The 17,379-nt window shown below is 44.9% G+C and overlaps 1 non-coding gene across 1 annotated transcript; it reads right to left on the bottom strand.

The window, feature by feature from the left end:
* Positions 1–6,394: 6,394 nt before the first annotated feature.
* Positions 6,395–6,465, bottom strand: LOC112131346 (small nucleolar RNA SNORD59). Its single transcript, XR_002913439.1, has one exon. It is a non-coding gene; the product is annotated as a small nucleolar RNA SNORD59 (small nucleolar RNA).
* Between the last annotated feature and the right edge of the window lie 10,914 nt (positions 6,466–17,379).

A 17,379-nucleotide genomic window follows, 5' to 3' on the forward strand; every position in this document is an offset into this window, starting at 1 on the left:
GAGACAGTCTTGCTTTGTTACCCAGGCTGGAGTGCAGTGACATGAACATGGTCACTGCAGCCTTGACCGCCCAGGCTCAAGCGATTCTTCTGCCTCAGCCTCCCAAGTAGTTGGGACTACAGGGGCACACCACCATATCCAGCTTACTTTTGTATGTTTTGTAGAGATAGGGTTTCATCATGTTACCCAGGCTGGTCTTGAACTCCTGGGCTCAAGCAATCCATCTGCCTCAGCCTCCCAAAGTGCTAGGATTACAGGTGTGAGCCACTGTACCCAGCTGTTCACTTTCCTGCAATCATTTTTGTCTCTATCATTCAGATTAGATTATTATTATTGATCTATCTTCAAGTTTATTAAATTTTTCCTCTGCTGTCTTAAATCTGCTATTGGGTTCATTTAGTAAAATTTTCATTTCAGTTATTATACTTTATAATTCTAGAATTTCTGTTTGATTCTTTTTTTATAGCTTCTATTTCTCTATTGAGATTCCATATTTATTGAGTCATTGTTAAACATTTTTATTTAATTCCTTGAACATATTTATAATATGTGCTTTAAAGTCTTTGTCTGCCAAATTCAACTTCTGGGACTACTCAGAGTCAGTTTTTATTTTTATTTTTATTTTTTTTTTTTTGAGACGGAGTCTCGCTCTATCACCCAGGCTGGAGTGCAGTGGTGCCATCTCGGCTCACTGTAAGCCCTGCTTCCCGGGTTCACACCATTCTCCTGCCTCAGCCTCCCAAGTAGCTGGGACTACAGGCACCCGCCACAACGCCCGGCTAATTTTTTTGTATTTTTAGTAGAGACAGGGTTTCAACATGTTAGCCAGGATGGTCTTGATCTCCTGAGCTCGTGATCTGCCGGCCTCAGCCTCCCAAAGTGCTGGGATTACAGGCGTGAGCTACTGCGCCTGGACTCAGTTTTTATTTTGTTTTTTATTGTTTTTTTTTTTTTTTGGAGACAGAGTGTTGCTCTGTCACCCAGGCTGGAGTACAGTGGAATGATCTCAGCTCACTGCAACCTCTGCCTCCCAGGTTCAAGCAGTTCTCCTGCCTCAGCCTCCCCAGTAGCTAGGATTATAGGCGCCCACCACCATGCCCGGCTAATTTTTGTATTTTTAGTAGTGACAGGGTTTCATCATGTTGGCCAGGCTGGTCTCAAACACCTGACCTCAGGTGATCCACCCACCTCGGCCTCTCAAAGTGCTGGGATTACAGGCGTGAGCCACTGCGCCTGCTAGTTTTCATTGACTTTTAAAATCAGGATATGAGTTACTGTTTTTTAGGTTTCTTTGAATGTGTCATAATTTTTTCTTGAAAACTGATCATTTTATCCTCCTCTTCCTCCTCTAAAAAACTGGTCATTTTAGATAATAGACTGTAATAACTCTGGATTCTGTTGTATTTTTCTGAATGGTGGTGATGCTGGTGATGCTGATGGGGTGTGTGTGTGTGTGTGTGTGTGTAGTTTGGAATTCAACTATAGAGTCTGGATTCTATTATATTTTTCTGAATGGTGGTGATGCTGGTGATGCTGATGTGTGTGTGTGTGTCATTTGTCTGGAGTTAAACTGTAGAGTCTATCATTCCACAGTGTGCAGCTGCTACTGTGTCTGCTCAGTTTTTTATTCTTGTTTTTGTTTGTTTGTTTGTTTTGTTTTGTTTTGTTTTTTGAGATGGAGTTTTGCTCTTGTTGCCCAGGCTGGAGTGCAATGGCATGATCTTTGCTCACTGCAACCTCCGCCTCCTGGGGTCAAGTGATTCTCCTGCCTCAGCCTCCTGAGTAGTGAGTAGCTGGGATTACAGGCATGCGCTACCATGCCCGGCTAATTCTGTATTTTTAGTAGAGACGGGGTTTCTCCGTGTTGGTCAGGCTGGTCTTCAACTCCCGACCTCAGGTGATCTTCCCACCTCGGCCTCCGAAAGTGCTGGGATTACAGGCATGAGCCACCATGCCCGGCCATTTATTCTTGTTTTTAAAATTTTCCCACAGGGGTCAGGCATGGTGGCTCACCTTTAATCCCAGCACTTTTGGGAGGCCAAAGTGGCTTGAGCTCAGGAGTTTGAAACCAGCCTGGACAACATACCAAGACCCGATCTCTACTAAAAATACAAAAACTTAGCAGGTAGTGGTGGCATGTACCTGTGGTCCCAGCTACTCATGAGCTGAAGTAGGAAGATTTCTTGCGACCAGGAGGCAGAGGTTGCAGTGAACTGAGATCATGCCACTATACTTCAGCCTGGGTGACAGAGTGAGACCTTATCTCAAATAATAATAATAATAATAAATTTTTCCAGCCAGGTGCAGCGGCTCATGCCTATAATCCCAGCACTTTGGGAGGCTGAGGTGGATGGATCACCTGAGGTCAGGAGTTTGAGGCCATCCTGGCTAACATGGCGATACCCCATCTCTACTAAGAATACAAAATTTAGCCGGGCATGGTGGCACCCAGCTATACTCTCAGCTACTCGGGAAGCTGAGGTAGGAGAATCGCTTGAACCTGGGAAGTGGAGGTTGCAGTGAGCCAAGATAGAGCCATTGCACTCCAGCCTGGGCGACAGAGTTAGACTCTGTCTCAAAAAAAAAAAAAAAAAAAAAGTTCCCTCAGGTATTAGAACAGGAATTAAAAGAAATTAAAGACTGTAGGCTGGGTGCAGTGGCTCACGCCTGTAATCTCAGCACTTTGGGAGGCTGAGGTGGGTGGATCACAAGGTCAGGAGTTCGAGACCAGCCTGGCTAACACGGTGAAACTCCATCTCTACTAAAAATACAAAAAAATTAGCCAGGCATGGTGGCGGGCACCTGTAGTCCCAGCTACTTGGGAGGCTGAGGCAGGAGAACGGCATGAACCCGGGAAGCAGAGCTTGCAGTGAGCCAAGATGGCACCACTGCACTCCAGCCTGGGCAACAGACTGAGACTCCGTCTCAAAAAAAAAAAAAAAAAAAAAAAGAAAAAAAATTAAAGACTGTGTAAGCAAAACTCAGTTGTATGTAAGAAAACCCAATTCCCCTTGAGGAAGAGAAAGAGCTGGAGTCCTTTAAAATTAACTGCCTGTTTTTCTCTCTGTGGCTAGTGAGCCTTATCTCTTCATTTACCAGGCATTGTGAAGACTCTGTTTCTCTAGCTGTGCAGCTGCAAGGTCACTAGACAGATAATCTCAAGTCATAAAACATGTTGTTCCTTGAAAAGTAAGAAATAATGTAATGCATGTCTTAATTGAATAACTGTCTTTGTCTCTCGCTTCTATAATACGCTTCCCCCTGCACAGATCTCCCCCCGCCCCACAAAATGCTTAAAAGGTAGCTTGACTCTTTGCTCCGGGCTCAGTCCTTTGGATGTTAATCCAAATGGGTCAGTGAACCTAAATAATTAAATAATTCCTCCTCAATCCCTCGGTCTCTGATTCCTTAATTATCCCGCAGCAGTATCACCCCTATGATTACATAGCACAGTGTTCAGCCAATGATTAGAATAAGCATTGTGTTCCAATACCTCAAGCCCATATAGCATCCACTTCTGCCAGTATATCTGTTTGAAGGATGAGAAGTGTATTAAAATGTGCAGCAGTGTTCAAGTCTTCCCTGTCTTTTATTTTTCAGGGAGCTCTCTGAGCTATCCTCCACGCATATGATAGTTTCCCAGTGAGCCAGGGATGTGGGAGAGCTTATCTCAGCCCTTTTGTAGTTCCCTATTTTCCAGCTAAATTTCTGGCTTTTCCACCACTGAACACAACTAGGAGTGCTACTTTGAGCTAGCACAGCTAGAGGGTTTTTTGCCTGTTTATTTCCTACCAACTTCATATCATTCAGCTGAGAATATTGCAGGCTTTTGTCCGCCTCCACCTAACTAACTCCTGCAATTTCAGTCTACCCACTGTGACAGCAAATACTGCTGGTTTTCACAGCCAGTTCCACACTGGTAAAACTGCAGTTCCCAGCCACCAAGGAAGTTGGATGGGAGCAGCCTCAGGCAAGAAGGCTGCAAACTCACATTGCTTTTGCTTGAAGCTGTAGCAGTTTTTCAAGAATAAAAGCTCCTTAATTTGTTTTCTGCCTTGCTCAGTTTCCAGAGACTTGAAATCATTGTTTGGGGCAATTTTATTTAATTTCATAGGTTTTTTTTTGTGAAGATTCACAGACCCCTTTACACTGCTATAGCCAGAAGTTCCTTGGTGTAGTTTTTATTTATTTATTTATTTTAATGTATCTTATTTATTTTTATTTTTATTTTTTTTGAGACGGAGTCTCGCTGTGTTGCCCAGGCTGGAGTGCAATGGTGTGATCTTGGCTCACCACAACCTCTTCCTTCAAGGTTCAAGCGATTCTCCTGCCTCAGCCTCCCAAGTGGCTAGGATTACAGGCGCCTGCCACCATGCCCAGGTAATTTTGTATTTTTAGTAGAGATGGGGTTTCACCATGTTGGCCCGGCTGGTCTCAAACTCCGGACCTCAGGTGATCTGCTGCCTCGGCCTCCCAAAGTGCTGGGATTACAGGCATGAGCCACTGCGCATGGTCCTTGGTGTAGTTTTAAATTAACATGAGTGTTACTGTGCCAACAATATGGTTTTGTTTTTTCACTCATTACTATTTTTAAGATCTCTCCATGTTGTCTTTTGAATATTTTGTGTATCTGCTGAGTAGCATTCTATACTATGCAACTCCCATATTTAACCTTTCTTTTTCTTTCTTTCTTTTTTTTTTTGAGATGGAGTCTCGCTCTGTTGCCCAGGCTGGAGTGCAATGGTGCGATCTCAGCTCACTGCAACCTCCATCTCCCAGGTTCTAGCGATTCTCCTGCCTCAGCCTCCCAAGCAGCTGGGACTACAGGCGCCTGCCACCATGCCCAGCTAATTTTTGTATTTTTAGTAGGGACAGGGTTTCACCGTGTTGGCCAGGCTGGTCTCGAACTCCAGACCTCAGGTGATCTGCTCTCCTTAGCCTCCCAAAGTGCTGGGATTACAGACGTGAGCCACCGCACCGGGCCTATATTTAACCTTTCTACTTTGCTAATGAAAGTCACCTAAAACTGAGTTCTAACACTGAGCTTCCACAAATAATGCTGTGATAAATATTCTTGCATGTGACCCCTTATGAATCGAAACACAAGTTTCTCTGTAACATATATGAAGGAGTTGAGGACTAAACTCTGATTTTTTTTATCTTGTCCAAATTCCTATCTAAGGGATCTGGGGAGTCATGCCCTACAAATCACAAATTCTCATCAGATAGGTTTTATTTAACCCTATATATCATGATTTCCTTTCCAACCTGACTCTGGTATAACATTACGAGACAAAGAAGAAAATCAAAATATTTTACCCCAAAACATGTTTCTTTTGTCATATTTTAAAATGCCCCTGCAAAGCTGTTCTTTGTGGGGAAAATCTACATCCATAAAGAATTTCTATTAACATAGCCAGGGCTGGGCACGGTGGCTCACGCTTGTAATCCCAGCACTTCGGGAGGCCGAGGCAGGAAAATCACTTGAACCCAAGAGTTGGAGGCTGCAGTGAGTGGAGATCATGCCATTGCACTCCAGCTTGGGAGACAGAGTGAGGCTCCATCTCAAAAAATAAAAAATTTATTTTATATATATATATATATATACATCTTTTTCTTCCAGACACTCCCAATCCTAAAGAGACTAACTAAGATCTGAATAGGAAACACTTGTCACCTATTGTCTCCAAGGCAGCCATTATGAGACTTCAAAAGAACTTTGGTCTCCACAATCTTTATCTTAACCTGAACATTCCCTTTCTATCTATCCCAGGTTTTTAGACAAACTTAACCAATTGTCAACCAGAAAACATTTAAATTCACCTATAGCCTCGAAGCCCCCACTTTGAGTTGTTCCATCTTTCTAGACCAAACCAATGTATGTCTTAAGTGTATTTGATTGGCGTGTCATTCCTCTCTAAAGTGTGTAAAACCAAGCTGCACTCCCACCACCCTGCACACAGGTTCTCAGGACTTCCTGAGGGTTGTGTCACAGGCCATGGTCAGTCATCTTAGAGTTAGAATAAATCTCCTCAAATATTTTACAGAGTTCCACTCTTTTGGTCGACAGAGTAGAATTGCTGGGTCATAGAGTATGTGCTTATTTAATTTCACAAAGAGCTGCCAGATTCTTTACTACAAAAATGGAAACGGCTGCATGTCTCACACTCCAGGAGTACAGCAGGGATTTGTTTCCTCACATCTTGGATCTTGCTAATATTTGGTATTACCAGACTAATTTTTGCCTACCTGATGGGTGTAAAGTGGTATCTTATTATTATTTTAATGTGCATTTTTCTGATTGTGTTCAAGGTAGAGGATTAATTTATACTGTTGGTATTCAGATTTCCCCTTCTGTGATTGCTTACCATGTTTTTTTTTTCCTTTTTTTTTTCCTTCCCAGGAATGGCATCTGGGTTCAGCAAACTCAGAAGAATGAAAGTCAGAAGCTACTCATCAGTGAGTGCTTAATCATGTTTTTTACCTATTTTCTTGCTTTTAGTTTATTGCCTTATTGATTTGAGGAGTGGGTTGTGTGGTCTAGATATTAACCAATTGCTTGCTTTAAATTTTGCAAATTCCCCCCTAGGTCTATTCACTATTACCTTTGATTATAGTTTCCATTATTGAGCAGGATTATTTAATTTTATATTATATATACAGGGTTTCATCACCCAGGCTGGAGTGCAATGGCACGTTCTTGGCTCACTGCAACCTCCACCTCCCTGGCTCAAGTGATCCTCCTGCCTCAGCCTCCCAAGTAGCTGGGACCACAGGCACGTGCCACCATGCCCAGCTAATTTTTTGTATTTTTGGTAGAGATGGGGTTTCACCATGTTGCCCAGGCTGGTCTCAAACTCCTGAGCTTAAGCAATCTGCCCACCTCAGCCTCCCAAAATGCTGAGATTACAGATGTAAGCCACCACACTCAGCCCTTAATTTTTTTGTTTTTTTTTGAGTCAAGAGTTCCGCTCTTGTTTTCCAGGCTAGAGTGCAATGGCGCGATCTCGGTTCACCACAACCTCCACCTCCCAGGTTCAAGCGATTCTCTTGCCTCAGCCTCCCGAGTAGCTGGGATTACAGGCATGTGCCACCATGCCTGGTTAATTTTGTATTTTTAGTAGAGACGGGGTTTCTGCATGTTGGTCAGGCTGGTCTCGAACTCCTGACCTCAGGTCATCTTCCTGTCTAGGCCTCCCAAAGGGCTGGGATTACAGGTGTGAGCCACCGCACCTGGCCCCTTAATTTTGATATAAAAAATTAACCCATTGTCTGACTTATGGTTTGTATTTTGGGGTCTTATTTAAGAAGCCCTCCTTTGCCTCAAAGTCAGAAAGAACACAGGTTCTTCTATTACCACTATAGATTTGAGGGAGGAAAATAGGGTCTGGAGGCAGGGAACATAAGGCCAATTCACACTTCAGCTATAACAAGAAATAACCTCTCCATAAGGCCTAGGCCAAGTAAATGACTTTGTAACTTTACTTCATCCTCTCCATTTACATAGGGTGTACACCACATAACCAATGGAATCCTCTAGAATGGTATTTAAGCTCCCAAATATTCTGTAACAGGGCCTTTGAGCCCCTATGTTCGGGCCTGCTCCCACACTGTGGAGTGTACTTTCATTTTCAATAAGCCCCTATATTCCTTCCTTGCTTTGTTTGTGCATTTAGTCCAATTCTTCGTTCAAGACGCCAAGAACCTGGACACCCTCCACCATTAACAGTTTCACCTATAACTTTTGTATTTCCAATCCATCTGAACTGGCATGCAGGTACTTTTCTTTTCTTCCAGTTTTTCCAAAATCATCTCTTAAAACAATCCATCCAGGCTGGGCACGGTGGCTCACGCCTGTAATCTCAGCACTTTGGGAGGCCGAGATGGGTGGATCACAAGGGCAGGAGTTTGAGACTAGCCTGGCCAACATGGTGAAACTTCATCTCTACTAAAAATACCAAAAAAAAAAAAAAAAAAAAATTAACCGGGCATGGTGGTGCACACCTGCAATCCCAGCTACTTGAGAGGCTGAGGCAGGAGAATTGCTTGAATTCGGGAGGCAGAGGTTGCAGTGAGCCAAGATCACGCCACTGCACTCCAGCCTGGGTGACAGAGCAAGACTCTGTCTCGAAAAGAAAAAAAAACAATCCATTCTTCCTCCACTGGTCTGTTGTATCAACCCTGTCAAATGTCAAGACTGCTATAAATGTATTTTCTTTACATTAACTCACTTTTTTTGCATTACATTTATAAATTTAAAATTTTAATTTATTGCTAATACATGGATTTTTTTTTTTTTTTTTTGAGATGGAGTCTCGCTCTCTCACCCAGGCTGTAGTACAATGGCACATCTCTGCTCACTGCAACCTCCGCCTCCCAGGTTCAACAGTTCCCCAGCCTCAGCCTCCCAAGTAGCTGGGACTACAGGCTTGCGCCACTGTGCCTGGCTGATTTTTGTATTTTTAGTAGAGACAGGGTTTCACCATGTTGGCCAAGCTGGTCTCAAACTCCTGACCTCAGGTGATCCACCTGCCATGGCCTCCCAAAGTGCTGGGATTACAGGTGTGAGCCACTGTGCCCGGCTACATGGATATATCAAGAGTGAAATAATTAAACATTTTTCTTTTCTGTTTCTTTCTTTCTTTCTTTCTTTTTTTGGGACAGGATCTTGCTCTGTCATCCAGGCTGCAGTACAGTGGTCTAATAATAGCAGCCTCAGTCTCCTGGGATCAAGTGATCCTCTTGCTTCAGCCTCCCCAGTAGCTGGAACTACAGGCATATGCCACCACGCCCAGCTAATATTTTTTGTTTAGACAGGGCTCTAAAAGGGCTGGGATTATAAGCATGAGCCACTGTACCAGGACAAAGTCAAATAATTCTACAACACGTGAAAAATAGCAGCTTCCTGACTTCAGTGTCAATATGGTCCATCCTTTTCCAATCCCCAGAGGCAACCATTACGAACCTTTTTTTTTTTTTTTTTTGAGACAGAGTCTCCTTCGGTGGCCTGGGCTGAAGTGCAGTGGTGTGATCTCGGCTCACTGCAACCTCCATTTCCTGGGTTCAATTGATTCTCGTGCCTCAGCCTCCTGAATAACTGGAACTCCAGGTGTGCACCACCACACCCGGCTAATTTTTGTATTTTTAGTAGAGATGGGGTTTCTTCATGTTGGCTAGACTGATCTTGAACGCCTGGCCTCAGGTGATCCATCTGCCTTGGCCTCCCAAAGTGCTGGGATTACAGGTGTGAGCCACTAGGCCCAGCCAACCATTACCAACTTTTAAAATGTTTTCTTTAATATTTACCATTGTATACCTAAATATGCTTACAGTGATACTTATTTTTTGTTTTAGAAACTAACTATTGGCCAGGCACGGTGGCTTACGCCTGTAATCCCAGAACTTTGGGAGGCTGAGGCGGGCGGATCACGATGTCAGGAGATCTAGACCATCCTGGCTAACATGGTGAAACCCCGTCTCTACTAAAAATACAAAAAATTAGCTGGGCGTGGTGGCGGGTGCCTGTAGTCCCAGCTACCCGGGAGGCTGAGGCAGGAGAATGGCGTGAACCTGGGAGGCAGAGCTTGTAGTGAGCCAAGATCGTGCCACTGCACTCCAGCCTGGGGGACAGAGCATGAGGCTCCGTCTCAAAAAAAAAGAAAAAAAAGAAACTAATTATTGTGTTTACAGTATGGAAGACAAGAATTTAGTTACATATTGCACTGCCCACAACAAATATATGCATTTGTTCCTCCATCTTCCCAGTGTAGACATGTACTTTTTATTTTTATTTTATTTTATTTTATTTATTTATTTTTTTTGAGATGGAGTCTCACTCTGTCGCCCAGGCTGGAGTGCAGTGTTGCAATCTCGGCTCACTACAACCTCCAACTCCCGGGTTCAAGTGATTCTCCTGCCTCAACCTCCCGAGTAGCTGGGATTACAGGCACGTGCCACCAAGCCTGGCTAATTTTTTTGTAGAGATGGGTTTTCTTTTTTTTTTTTTTGAGATGGAGTCTTGCTCTGTCGCCCAGGCTGGAGTGCAGTGGCGCGATCTCGGCTCACTGCAAGCTCCGCCTCCCAGGTTCACGCCATTCTCCTGCCTCAGCCTCCCGAGTAGCTGGGACTACAGGCGCCTGCCACCACACCTGGCTAATTTTTTGTATTTTTAGTAGAGATGGGGTTTCACCGTGTTACCCAGGATGGTCTAGATCTCCTGACCTCGTGATCCGCCTGCCTCGGCCTCCCAAAGTGCTGGGATTACAGGCGTGAGCCACCGCGCCCGGCCGAGATGGGGTTTCACTTTGTTGGCCAGGCTGGTTTCAAACTCCTGACCTCAGATGATCCTCCTGCCTTGGCCTCCCAAAGTGTTAGAATTACAGGCATGAGCCACCGTGCCCGACCAACTACATTGTTATTAACTGTAGTCACCATGATGTACAATAGATCTCTTGAACTTATTCTCCTGTCCAACTGAAATTTGGTATCCATTGACCAATGTCTCCCCAACATTCACCACCCCCTAGTCTCTGGTAGCCACCATTCTACTCTCTACATGCATGAGGTTTTTTTAAGATTCCATATATAAGTGAGATCATGTGGTGTTTGTCTTTCTGTGCCTGGCTTACTTCACTTAACGTAATGTGCTCTAGGTTCATCGATGTTGTAAATGACAGGATCTCATTCTTTGTTTTCTGTTTTCCCTGTAAAGAACGTCTTTGTTTTAGAGACGACGTCTCGCTATGTTGCCCAGGCTGACCTTGAACTCCCTGGCTCAAGCAATCTTCCTGCCTCAGCCTCCTGAGTAGCTGAGACAACATGAGCATGCCACCGAGCCAGGCTTCATTCCTTTGTAAGGCTGAATAGTACTGCATTGTGTATATATGCCACATTTTCTTTATCCATTAATCCACTGAAGGAGACTTGGGTTGATTCCTACTCTTGGCTATTGTGAACAGTACTGCAATGAACATGGCAGTGCAGGTATCTCTTCAACATACTGATTTCAGTTGCCTTGAATATATACCTAGTAGTTGGATTGCTGGATCTCCATTGTCTTATACTTCGTGTTGCTGATAAAGTTTGAGAACATCATGATTCTTGATCCTTTAGGTTTTTTTGTTATCCACTGACACAGCCCTCAGGAGATCCTGAGAACATGTGCCCCATTTTTTTTTCTCTCTCCCTCTAGAGTCTTTTAAACTCTGTTGTCTCCAGTGTTCTAAAATTTCATATGGCATGTCTTAGAGTGGGTTTATTTTCACCCTTGGTGTCTGGCATGTGGCAAGTCCTTTCAGGTTAGAAAGTAATATCCTTCAGGCCGGGCGCAGTGGCTCATTCCTGTAATTCCAGCACTTCGGGAGGTCGAGGTGGGAGGATCACTTGAGCCCAGGAGTTGGAGACCAGCCAGGGCAACATGGCAAGACCACAGTCTCTACCAAAAACAAAACAAAACAAAACAAAAAAACAAAAAACAAAAATTAGTCGGGTGTGGTGGTGCATACCTATGGTCCCAGCAACTCAGGCTGAGGCAGGAGGATTGCTTGAGCCCAGGAATTCGAGGCTGCAATGAGCTATGATTGTGCCACTGCACTCCAATCTGGGTGACAGAGTGAGATTCTGTCTCAAAAAAAATTAAGTAATATTCTTCAATTTTGGAATATTTTCATGACTTATTTCATTGATAATTTATGCCGTTCTAGTTTTATTTTTCTTTCTTTTCTTTTTTTTTTTGAGATGGAGTCTCGCTCTGTCTCCCAGGCTGGAGTGCAGTGGCGTGATCTTGGCTTACTGCAAACTCTGCCTCCCGGGTTCACGCCATTCTCCTGCCTCAGCCTCCCAAGTAGTTGGGACTACAGGCACTCGCCACCACGCCCGGCTAATTTTTTGTATATTTAGTAGAGATGGGGTTTCGCCGTGTTATCCAGGATGGTCTCGATCTCCTGACCTCGTGAACCGCCCACCTCGGCCTCCCAAAGTGCTGGGATTACAGGCGTGAGCCACTGAGCCCAGCCTTTTTTCTCTTATTTTTTGATCAGTTATTTTGTTTACTTTTTGGAGAGTTCAACTTTGGAGAGTTGAACTCTATCACATTTGTGGGTTTTTTTTCTGTTTTTAGAGACAGAGTCTCACTCTGTCACCCAGGCTGGAGTGCAGTGGCACAATCATAGCTCATTGCAGTTTTGAACTCCTGGACTCAAGCGATCCTCCCACCTCAGCCTTCGCAGTAGCAGGGACTACAGTGTGCACCACCCTGCCTGGCTAATCTTTAATTTTTTGTAGAGACGGGTCTCACTATGTTGCCCAGACTGTCTCCAGCTCCTGGGCTAAAGCCATTCTCTCCCTTCAGCCTTCCAAACTGTTGGGATTACAGGCGTGAGCCACTGCGCCCGGCCAAGTACGTAAATCTTTATACTGCTTAGAAATATGAAGCAATAGGCCAGGTGCAGTGGCTCATGCCTGTAATCCCAGCACTTTGGGAGGCCGAGGTGAGTGTATTACTTGAGGTCAGGATTACTTCAAGACCAGCCTGGCCAACATGGTGAAACCCCGTCTCTACTAAAAATACAAAAATTAGCCGGGCGTGGTGGCATGCACCTGTAATCCCAGCTACTTGGGAAGCTGAGGCAGGAGAATGACTTGAACTCGGGAGGTGGAGGTTGCAGTGAGCCAAGATCGTGCTATTACACTCCAGCTTGGGCAACAGAGTGAGACTGTCTCAAAAAAAAAAAAAAATTGCCGGGTGCGGTGGCTTGAGCCTGTAGTCCCAGCTACTCGGGAGGCTCAGGCAGGAGAATCGCCTGAGCCTCCACCTAGAGGTGGAGGTTGCAGTGAGATGAGATTGTACCACTGCACTCCAGCCTGGGAAACAGAGCAAGACTCCATCTAAAAAAAAAAATTGTGTAAAGTTTTTAATCTCTCTGCATAGTCTCTGTTTCTTTCAAGTTGTTTCGTTTGTCTCTACCACTCATGTTAAATGCTTTCTTCATATATCTGGTGATTTTTAGCTCCATTTATATTTGTGATGGAACTCTAAAAAGCTGATTAGAAAAACCAATTGTATTTTTATACACTAGATGGGTTAAAAAATAATAAAAAGGCAGGAAGACTGGTTTTACTAAATAAAACTATAGTGTTTTAAGGTATGATATGGGCACAAATATAGACAAATAGATTAATAGAATAGAAAGACCCAGCACAGTTGCAGTTGTGCGTGTGCATCTGTGTGTGTTGTTGTTGCTATTGTTTTGGGGCTTTTTTTGTTTTATTTATTTATTTATTTATTTATTTTTACCTGGGATTACAGGTGCCCACCACCACGCCTGGCTAATTTTGTATTTTTAGTAGAGACGGGGGTTCACCGTGCTGGCCAGGCTGGTTTTGAACTCCTGACCTCAGGTAATCCACCTGCCTCAGCCTCCCAAAGTGCTGAGATTACAGGCGTGACCCACCGTGCCCGGCCTATTTATTTATTTATTTATTTATTTATTTTTGAGGCAGAGTCTCACTCTCTCGCCCAGGCTGGAGTGCAGTGGCATGATCTCTGCTTACTGCAACCTCTGCCTCCTGGGTTCAGGCGATTCTCCTGCCTCAGCCTCCTGAGTAGCTGGGATTACAGGTGTGCACCACCACACCCGGCTAATTTTTGTATTTTTAGTAGAGACGAGGTTTCGCCATGTTGGTCAGGCTGGTCTCGAACTCCTAACCTCGTGATCCACCTGCCTTAGCCTCCGAAAGTGCTGGGATTACAGGCATGAGCCACCGTGCCCAGCCTATTTATTTTTTGAGATAGGGTCTTGCTCTGACACCCTGGAGTGCAGTGGCATGATCATGGCTCACTGCAGCCTCAAACTCCTGGGCTCAAGTGATTCTCCTGCCCTAACCTCCCCAGTGGCTGGGATTACAGGCACATGCCACCGTGCCCCACTAATTTTTAAATTTTTATTTTGTACAGATGAGGGGGTCTCACTTTGTTGCCCAGGCTGGTCTTGAACTCCCGTGCTCAAGCAATCCTCCCACCTATCCCTCCCAAAGTGCTGGAATTACCAGCGGGAGACACAGTGCCCAACCTTGGTTTTTAAAAACAAATATTTATATATTTGTGCGTATCTTTTCCAAATTGGACCCAATTAATACCATATACAAACAAAAATTCCAAGTAGGTCTAAAAACCTAAACGTAAAACACAAACCTATAAAGATAAATTAGGCTACAATAAATCAACTTCTGTTCACCAAAAGATATAATAGAGAATTAAAAGACAGAGTTTCATTACTATCATCTCCTGTCCTTTGTTCTTGTGATATACCTCTTTAGAGAAATCCCTTTGTCATAATTTAGTGGGATTTCCAGAGGAAACAGAAGTAAATAAATATGTAAGATTTGCCACTCTCTTTTTTTTTTTTTTGAGACAGAATTTCACTCTTGTTGCCCAGGCTGAAGTGCAGTGGCACAATCTCTGCTCACTGCAACCTCCACCTCCTGGGTTCAGGAGGGTCTCCTGCCTTAGCCTCCCGAGTAGCTGGGATTACAGGCGCCCGCCCCCACACCCAGCTAATTTTTTGTATTTTTAGTAGAGACGGGATTTCACTGTATTGGCCAGGCTGGCCTCGAACTCCTCACCTCAGGCGATCCACCTGCCTCAGCCTCCCAAAGTGCTGGGATTACAGGCGTAAGCCACCACGCCCGACCACCACTCTTTTTTTTTTTTAATATTTATTTTTTATTTTATATTTTGAGACGGAGTCTTGCTCTGTTACCCAGGCTGGAGTGTATGGTGCAATCTCGGCTCACTGTAACCTCTGCCTCCTGGGTTCAAGCGATTCTCATGCCACAGCCTCCCGAGTAGCTGAGATTACAGGCCTGTACTACCATGCCTGGCTAATTTTTGTATTTTTAGCAGAGACAGCAAGTTATCCGCCCATCTTGGCCTCCCAAAGTACTGGGATTACAGGTGCGAGCCACCACTCTTGGCCTTTTTTTTTGAGAGAGTCTCACTTTGTTGCCCAGGCTGGAGTGCAGCAGCATGGTCATGGCTCAGTGCATCTGTGACCTCATGGGCTCGACATCGTCCCACCTCAGACTCCTGAGTAGCTGGGACTACAGGCATGCACCACCATGCCCAGCTAATTTTAAAATTTTTTTGTAGAGACAGGGTTTCCCTATGTTGCCCAGGCTGGTCTCAATAGATCCTCTCCACTCAGCTTCCCAAAGTGTTGAGATTACAGGTGTGAGCCACTGTCACTGGCCCCAGATTTGCCCCTCTTAACCATAGTACTAAAAGCTTTTGTTGTTGTGATCGGGTCTCACTCTGTCGCCCAGGCTGGAATGCAGTGGTGTGATCATAGATCACTGCAGCCTCGAACTCCAGCCTCCAGGGATCCTCCTGTTTTAGCCTCCTGAATAGCTGAGACTACAGATGTGGGCCACCATGCTCAGCTAATTTATTTATTTATGTTTTTTGAGATGGAGTCTCGCTTTGTCACCCAGGCTGGAGTGCAGCAGCACAATCTCAGCTCACTGCAACTTCCGCCTCCTGGGTTCAAGTGATCCCCCTGCCTCAGCCTCCTAAGTAGCTGGGATTACAAGTGTGCACCACCCCACCCAGCTAATTTTTGTATTTTTAGTAGAGTTGGGGTTTCACCATGTTGGCCAGGCTGGTCTCGAAGTCCTGACGTCAAGTGATCTGCCCACCTTGGCCTCCCAAAGTGTTGGGATTACAAGTGTGAACCACAGTGCCCAGCCTGCTTGAACTCCTGACCTCAAGTGATCCGCCCGCCTCAGCCTCCCAAAGTGCTGGGATTATAGGTGTGAGCAACGATGCCCAGCCTGCTCAGCTAATTTTTTAAAAATATTCTGCAGGGCGTGGTGGCTCACACCTGTAATCCCAGCACTTTGGGAGGCTGAGGCAGGCAGATCACGAGGTCAAGAGATCAGGACCAGCCTGGCCAACATGGTGAAACCCTGTCTCTACTACAAATACAAAAATTAGCTGGGCGTGGTAGCACGTGCCTGTAGTCCCAGCTACTCGGGAGGCTGAGGCAGGAGAATCGCTTGAACCCGGGAGGCAGAGGTTGCAGTGAGCCAAGATCGCGCCACTGCACTCCAGCCTGGGTGACAAAGTGAGAGTCCATCTCAATATATATATATATATATTTTTTTTTTTAGAAATAGGATCTTGCTATGTTGCCTCCGCCTCCTGGGCTCAAGTAATCCTCCTATCTCAGCCTCCCAAGTAGCTAGGATGATAGGTGCAGTCTAACACACCTGGTTAAAAACTTTTATAATGAGAAAAGGAAGCCTGGGCAACATGGCAAAACTCCATCTCTACAAAAAATACAAAATAATCATGATAATAAAAGGAAAAAAAACAAGAAAAAAAATTAGCTAGGCATGGTGGTGTATGCCTGTAGTCCCAGCTACTCAGGAGGCTGAGGTGGGAGGACTGAGCCCAGGTCGAGGCTACAGTGAGCCAACATAGCCCCCTACACTCCAGCCTGTGTGACAGAATGAGACCCTGCCTCAAAAAGAAAAAAGGACCTAGTAACGTTTGTGCCAGGTGTATTTTCTCTAACATACATAACAATTTTTTTTTTTGAGATGGAATTTTGTTCTTGTTGCTCAAGTTGGAGTGCAATGGCATGATCATGGCTCACTGCAACCTCCACCTCCTGAGTTCCAGCAATTCTCCTACCTCAGCCTCCCAAGTAGCTGGGATTACAAACATGTGCCACCACACCTGGCTAATTTTTGTATTTTTAGTAGGGACGGGGTTTCACCATATTGGTCAGGCTAATCTCGAACTCCTGACTTCATGTGATCCATCTACCTCGGCCTCCTAAAGTGCTGGGATTACAGGCGTGAGCCACCATGCCCAGCCACATAACTTTTTAAGGCCAGTAAAGTAAGGAAAATTTACCCATGTACTTCCTCGGTTACCTCATGAACTCTCCAGTCAGTGATCTCACACTCAGGGAAGCAGTTAACCCCTACTTCCACACCCACACCTTTTTGGGAATCTGATGTATCCCTCTCTAGAAATTTCCCTGAAATTATTCCTAGTTATCTCCTCAGTAAGAAAAATCATTTTTCTTTTTCTTTTCTTTTTTGGAGATGAAGTTTCACTCTTGTCGCCCACGCTGGAGTGCAATGGCGTGATCTCAGCTCACTGCAACCTCCGCCTACCAGGTTCAAGCGATTCTCCTGCCCTAGCCTGGGATTACAGGCACCCGCCACCATGCCCAGCTAATTTTTGTATTTTTAGTAGAGACGGAGTTTCACCACATTGGCCAGGCTGGTCTTGAACTCCTGACCTCAGGTTATCTGCCTGTCTCAGCCTCCCAAAGTGCTGGGATCACAGGCGTGAGCCAATCAGCCCAG

The sequence above is a fragment of the Pongo abelii genome, chromosome 1 (assembly GCF_028885655.2).
Source record: "Pongo abelii isolate AG06213 chromosome 1, NHGRI_mPonAbe1-v2.0_pri, whole genome shotgun sequence".
Classification (NCBI taxonomy): Eukaryota; Metazoa; Chordata; class Mammalia; order Primates; family Hominidae; genus Pongo; species Pongo abelii.